The sequence below is a fragment of the Aethalodelphis obliquidens genome, unplaced genomic scaffold (genome assembly GCF_003676395.1).
Source record: "Aethalodelphis obliquidens isolate GAN/ISIS:26980383/991018 unplaced genomic scaffold, ASM367639v1 scaffold9, whole genome shotgun sequence".
Lineage (NCBI taxonomy): Eukaryota > Metazoa > Chordata > Mammalia > Artiodactyla > Delphinidae > Aethalodelphis > Aethalodelphis obliquidens.
Genome location: NW_020837953.1, coordinates 30,563,045 through 30,568,571, shown reverse-complemented (window position 1 = coordinate 30,568,571; position 5,527 = coordinate 30,563,045). Strand labels below are relative to the sequence as shown.

The window sequence follows — 5,527 nt, the reverse complement described above, 5'->3', positions numbered from 1 at the left end:
CCACAAGGACCCTCCTGAAAAGCCTTACCTATAGCTTCGTGCTAGGAAACGGGGGGGCCCCCCCCGCCGGCGGCGGAGTATGCTGCCCCAGGACGTTAAGTACCAGTCCTGCGCTCAGCCTGAATTCTCACTCAGCAAGAGTAATACAATTGCAATTATAGAACTGATCGTTTTGTTCCTTTCTGAGATCAACCTTTTCTTCAGATACTGAGACTATAATTCATTCTGAGTGTTACAGAGTATTTAAATAGGGAATAACCAACAATCTGAGGGACATCAAGAAAACTGACACAAACATACATCCAGGAATCTTTTATTGGTCACTTGTATGCCAGGTACCAGCATCAGAAAGAAAAAAAGGTGTTTCCACCTCAAAGAGCCCCTTGTCTCTTCATTTGCCTCTTCCTGTAGTGTTTCTCTCCTGAAAAAGAAGTGTACACCAGTGTGTTAATAATGCCCCAATTAATCAATGCCACCCAGGTTTTCCTAAGGGCTGGTCTCAGTCCCATATCCGCATTTATCATCCATAGATGTCCACTCAGATTAGGTTTCATCCTGGACCAGTCACAGCCTGAAAAAATACCTTGAGCTAGAATAGAACCACTCTCCCAGGAGAGGGGTGGGTAAGACTCCAAGGTTACCAAAACCAATAAGCATGAGCTCAAGCCATTAGTGCATTCACAGTAGTCAGCCCTCGCTGTAAAGACACAGGGCTGTCCCTTCTGCCACATTCTACTCTGCAGGTGTGTTCTTGGCATTTAGCATAGGCAAATCCAGCAGACCAAGTCACACTGTGAACATTTATTTTTTGTCCTACGGTTATGAAGAGCCAACAAATACAGCACACAAGGCCAGATGTAAATGATATATAAAAAAACGACTTTTACACACAGACCTGAGTAGCCTTATTATCTACTGGCTACACTGCTTAGGGTGATACCAGTGAAATACTAATGGAAGCTGCAAGGAAGTTGTGTGAAAGCTTCTGGCAGACATTCAACTCACCCAACTCTGTAGATCCACAATCGCAGAAGGCGGCAGCTTTACTGGTAACAGATCTTAGGAGGGAAAAAAAAGAACACTCGATCAGGAGTCAAGAAAGCTATGGATAAACCCCTCCCAAATACAGAAATATTAGTCAGCAATCACTATACCAGCTGCCCAGTTTCACATACAGCCTCCCTTTAAGCCTAAGATTATCCCATTTTACAGGAGAGGAGGCAAAAAGTTCCAAGAGAATTCAACCTTGTTTGAAACTAGCCCACATGCTATATAAACAGACACCATGAGCATAGCTTCAGTACTACTATTCCTCCTCTTACGACCACCAAGACCAAGGTTCAGATCTGATGGGAAAGGGAACCGGAGGGTCAGGCTGTCTTCAACATCCAACTTTACCTTATTCTAAAGCATGGCTCCAGCAACAAGCTGGTCTTTTCAGATACTTCAGTATCAGGCACTGCCAGTAAAACGTGGGGGCAACCTGCAGAAAAAAAGTGTGGAAGCTCTAAACCAAAAAGTTGATCCATACACAGAAGCTGACTTTTTTGATGGAAACACATGGACTCAGGTGGAAGGCTTCCAGCCCAGGTCCTGAGGTACTATAGGAAAGGCGAGTGGCAGCTGCAGGTATTATGCTGACCCGTGCTGTCAAAGTCTCTCCAAGTTGCTCTTGCATGCAGTTGGAGAGCCCATGGCCACAAGCCATAGCCCTTGGGAACATGCTGTACTGACCCACTAGGTAGCTCCCAAATTACGTCCCTACAGAAAACCTACCAGGTCCTGAGGCTGCTGTGTTCCATCACTGTCATGACCCCAGTCTTCACTCACCAGAAAGGTCAACTTCAGTCATCCTGGAATCTTCAATCTGGCACAGCTAAAAGGAGAACACAATTGTCCTGAATGATCTTAATCGTTCCCTTCATTTGGTCTTCAGAACTACCGTTTTTTGACTAGCCTTTGGTCCTAAGTACTGATGCCATAAGCTTTTCAGGGCAATGACCCAAAGCACGACCAAGATCTGCAGCATCTGCCACGGGATTTTCCCAGTACAGATATCTAACCCACCCCCATCTACCCCTCCATGCTGGTTCTTGGTCTCTGCAAGCTAGTTCTCAAAAACCTTATTCTGTTAACTCTGTATGCATGACCCCATCAGTGGAACATTTCTGCTGGCCTCTGGAAACGTGTCAACTCTAATAAAGGTCTCTGGCTATACCTGAGAAATGGCAGGTACAGTGGGAGCTGTCTTTTCCTGAAATGTTGCAGATCAGTTACAGCAAACAGAACAGCGACCGTCAAGGAAAACTGTCACTCTGGGCTCCTTTTTGACCACAGCAGCTATGTGGAAGCAGCTGCAGCTTCGACAAGGGCCACGGGGTAATCCAGGTCACAGGGCAGGCCCAACACTGTGTAGCCCTCAGACTCACCTAAATCCTGTACATCAGGACTTATCACCAATTCATCTACTGGGACACTCTGGAGACTAAAAAAAGAGAACAAACATCACATAGGTCCCAATCACCACTTTGTTTTACTATATGCCAGTATTGTGTCTCGTTTATCTTCACTGGACAATTTTATCATCCCCATTTTTTATAAAACTTAGACTAAGTTACTTACCGAAAGTTGTCTATCAATGGAAAAACTGACAAACCTAGGATTCAAAATAGTATCTGAATGACTAAAGCCCATCCTCCGGAAAACCTTGTCCTTATACCCACCAAGGTGACTTCCTTAACATGTGCTGTGCAGCCAGATAATTTAGATGAAGGCACGGAAGGCACCTGCCCAAGATCACCAAGCAGCTAGCTGTCACAGGCCTATTCAAGGTCTGGCTGACTCCATCACGTGGTCTCCCCCCAAATTAAGCCACTTCAGTCCCAGAACTGCCGTGCTCCCGGCGGCCTGCCCGCGTTACTCACCCGTCACACCGGAGCACAAGGCCCTGCGGACCGAGGGGGGAGCAGGGCGCGGCCCTCACAGGTTCCGGCTCCTTTCACTGCGCATGCGGCCAGTGTGGCCTTCCGGACCTTGATCCGACCAGGTCGGCAGGCCAGGGTCCTCCGTGCTGCGCTCAACATCCCCCAACCTCGGGAAGCAGGTCCGGCGAATGTGGCGGCGGTGGCGCCGAGGCTAAGGCCGGGTACGGCGGAGGATGGGCGTAAACCTTAGCAGAGAACGCGAAGAACCAAAAGAACAAGGACGCGGTAACCGGAGAAAAGGGTAGCTGCGCGCCGAGAAGGGGTTTATATAGGTCCCGCCCTTCGCGGCCGCGCCTGACAGTTGGAGCTGCGCGCCGCGCAGACTGCTGGGAATTGTAGTTCTTTCACCACCAGCGCGGGCCGCGTGTCCGGCTCCCAGCCCCAAGCGCGTGCGGGGCGAGACCCTTTTCACTCAGATGGAGATACCTTGTGGTTTCTTCCGGACCGGAAGAGGTTCCTCCTCCTTCCTTCAGCATTCAGTGAATGTCCAATACCGGGCACTGGGCTCACAGATACCGCTGTGCCATCTGGAGTTCAGTCCGGGGAAGACTTTCAACATCGAGAAGTTAACCGTTAACCCTGTGAGCTGAGAAAGGGCTGCGTTCAGACCGCCGTGGGCACGTGGAGGAGCAACGACTGAGTGATTTCGGGGAGGAGCTCTGTGAGGTCTTCTCGGAGAGGGATCTTGGGGAGGGCTTCCTTCCCAAAAGTAAGAGGCGACTGATTACTCATGAGATGAATGCATTATTTATTCAAGCCTCATCTCTTCCGCTGATAGATAAATTTTATTGAGTGCTTGCTAAGTACACTGTGCTCCATTATCTCAGCTAGTTTTCATTAACCCTGTGTGTGGGTATTATAATTATGCCTTTTTCACACAAGGAAACTGAGGAATGGATCACACAGCTAGCAAGTGAGGTAAGGACTGGAATGCGGAAGTTCATCTCAAACAGCACACTCATAATCACTGTGCCATGTGCACGTTTTGTCCATAGAATGAATAAGCGTCAATATAAAAACGTAGTAATTGTCAAGAATTAAGCACCTATTCTGTGCTTAATCTATTCATTAGTTTTCATCCTTACATACACTTTAAAACGTTTTTATCCTTACTTACACTTTAAGAAGTGTTACTATTATTCCCATTTCGTGGAGAAGGCGACAGACTGTATGAGGGTTAAGAAACTTTCTGATGACTTCCAAATGTGTTTCCGCTTTTCTTCTGAGCTCCAGACTTGATATCCTGCTGCTTCCGTGACATCTACACTTGGATGCCTATTTATTAATAGGCTTCTCAGAACACAGTCTTTCCTCCTCTAGACCTGCTTTTCCCCATCTCAGTAAGTCCTTAGGGTGACCCAGGACCCCTCTTCTTCTAATATGCCACTTCCAATGCATCAGCAAATCCTGTGTTCACCTTTAAGATGCGTCAAGAATCTGACTATTTCTGGACTTCCCTGGTGGTCCAGTGGTTAAAAATCCGCCTGCCAATGCAGGGGACACCGATTTGGGAGGATCTCACATGCCGCGGAGCAACTAAGCCCGTGAGTCACAACTACTGAGCCCGCGTGCCACAACTACTGAAGCCCGCGCGCCTAGAGCCCGAGCTCCGAAACAAGTGAAGCCACTGAAGTGAGAAGCCCGCGCACTGCAATGAAGAGTAGCCCCCGCTCACTGCAACTAGAGAAAGCTTGCGCACAGCAACGAAGACCCAACCCAGCCATAAATAAATAAATGTGAAAAAAAATGAAACTGTAAGTCTCTAAAATAATGAGACTAAGGCTCATTTAGCTCTTATATTTAGATCTATGATACATTTTGAGTTAATTTTTGTGTATCATGTGAGGTAGGAATCAAGGTTTGGTTTTTTATTTATTGCGTATTGCCTATCCAATTGTTCCACCTTCAATTTTGTAAAAGATCATCTTTTTCCATCTAATTGCTTTGGCAATCAGTTGACCATGGGCTTCCCTGGTGGTGCAGTGGTTGAGGGTCCGCCTGCCAATGCAGGGGACATGGGTTCATGCCCCGGTAAGGGAAGATCCCACATTTGGAATAAAAGTTGAAGTCCCCATGATTGGCCTCTGAAGCCACAGGTGATTGCTCTCATTGCTCACCACTTGCTCCCCCTTCATTCAGCTCCCTCTCTCTGGCCTCTGCTCTTGGCATATCCCTTACCTGCTCCAACCTCAGGGCCTTCACTCTTGCTGTTCTTCCTGCCTGGAACTGTCCTCGCTGTATATCACAGACAGCCACGCTGCTCGCTCCCTCTCTTCCCCTGTTCTTCTGTTCAGATGTCACCTCCTCGGACCACCCTATTTTTTTTTTTTTGGAAGATTTTTTTTTATTTTGATGTGGACCATTTTTAAAGTCTTGATTGAACTGGTTACAATATTGCTTCTGTTTTATGATTTGGGGTTTTTTTTCTCTGCAAGGACTGTGGGATCTTATCTCCCCAACCAGGGATCAAACCTGCGCCCCCTACATTGGAAGGCAAAATCTTAACCACTGGACCACCAGGGAAATCCCCGGACCACCCTATT

At 47.5% G+C, this 5,527-nt stretch overlaps 1 long non-coding RNA gene and 4 other non-coding genes across 5 annotated transcripts; all 5 read right to left on the bottom strand.

Moving 5' to 3' along the window:
• Positions 1–297: 297 nt before the first annotated feature.
• Positions 298–3,218, bottom strand: LOC113621937 (uncharacterized). The gene is made up of 6 exons (XR_003433357.1): positions 2,925–3,218; positions 2,430–2,485; positions 1,777–1,876; positions 1,399–1,483; positions 1,006–1,058; positions 298–421 (listed from the first exon to the last, which is right to left on the bottom strand). It is a non-coding gene; the product is annotated as an uncharacterized LOC113621937 (long non-coding RNA).
• Positions 492–565, bottom strand: LOC113622475 (small nucleolar RNA SNORD99). The gene has a single exon (XR_003433520.1). It is a non-coding gene; the product is annotated as a small nucleolar RNA SNORD99 (small nucleolar RNA).
• Positions 1,245–1,371, bottom strand: LOC113622518 (small nucleolar RNA SNORA61). Its single transcript, XR_003433559.1, has one exon. It is a non-coding gene; the product is annotated as a small nucleolar RNA SNORA61 (small nucleolar RNA).
• LOC113622517 (small nucleolar RNA SNORA44) lies at positions 1,600–1,727 on the bottom strand. Its single transcript, XR_003433558.1, has one exon. It is a non-coding gene; the product is annotated as a small nucleolar RNA SNORA44 (small nucleolar RNA).
• Positions 2,243–2,377, bottom strand: LOC113622511 (small nucleolar RNA SNORA16B/SNORA16A family). Its single transcript, XR_003433553.1, has one exon. It is a non-coding gene; the product is annotated as a small nucleolar RNA SNORA16B/SNORA16A family (small nucleolar RNA).
• Positions 3,219–5,527: the final 2,309 nt, after the last annotated feature.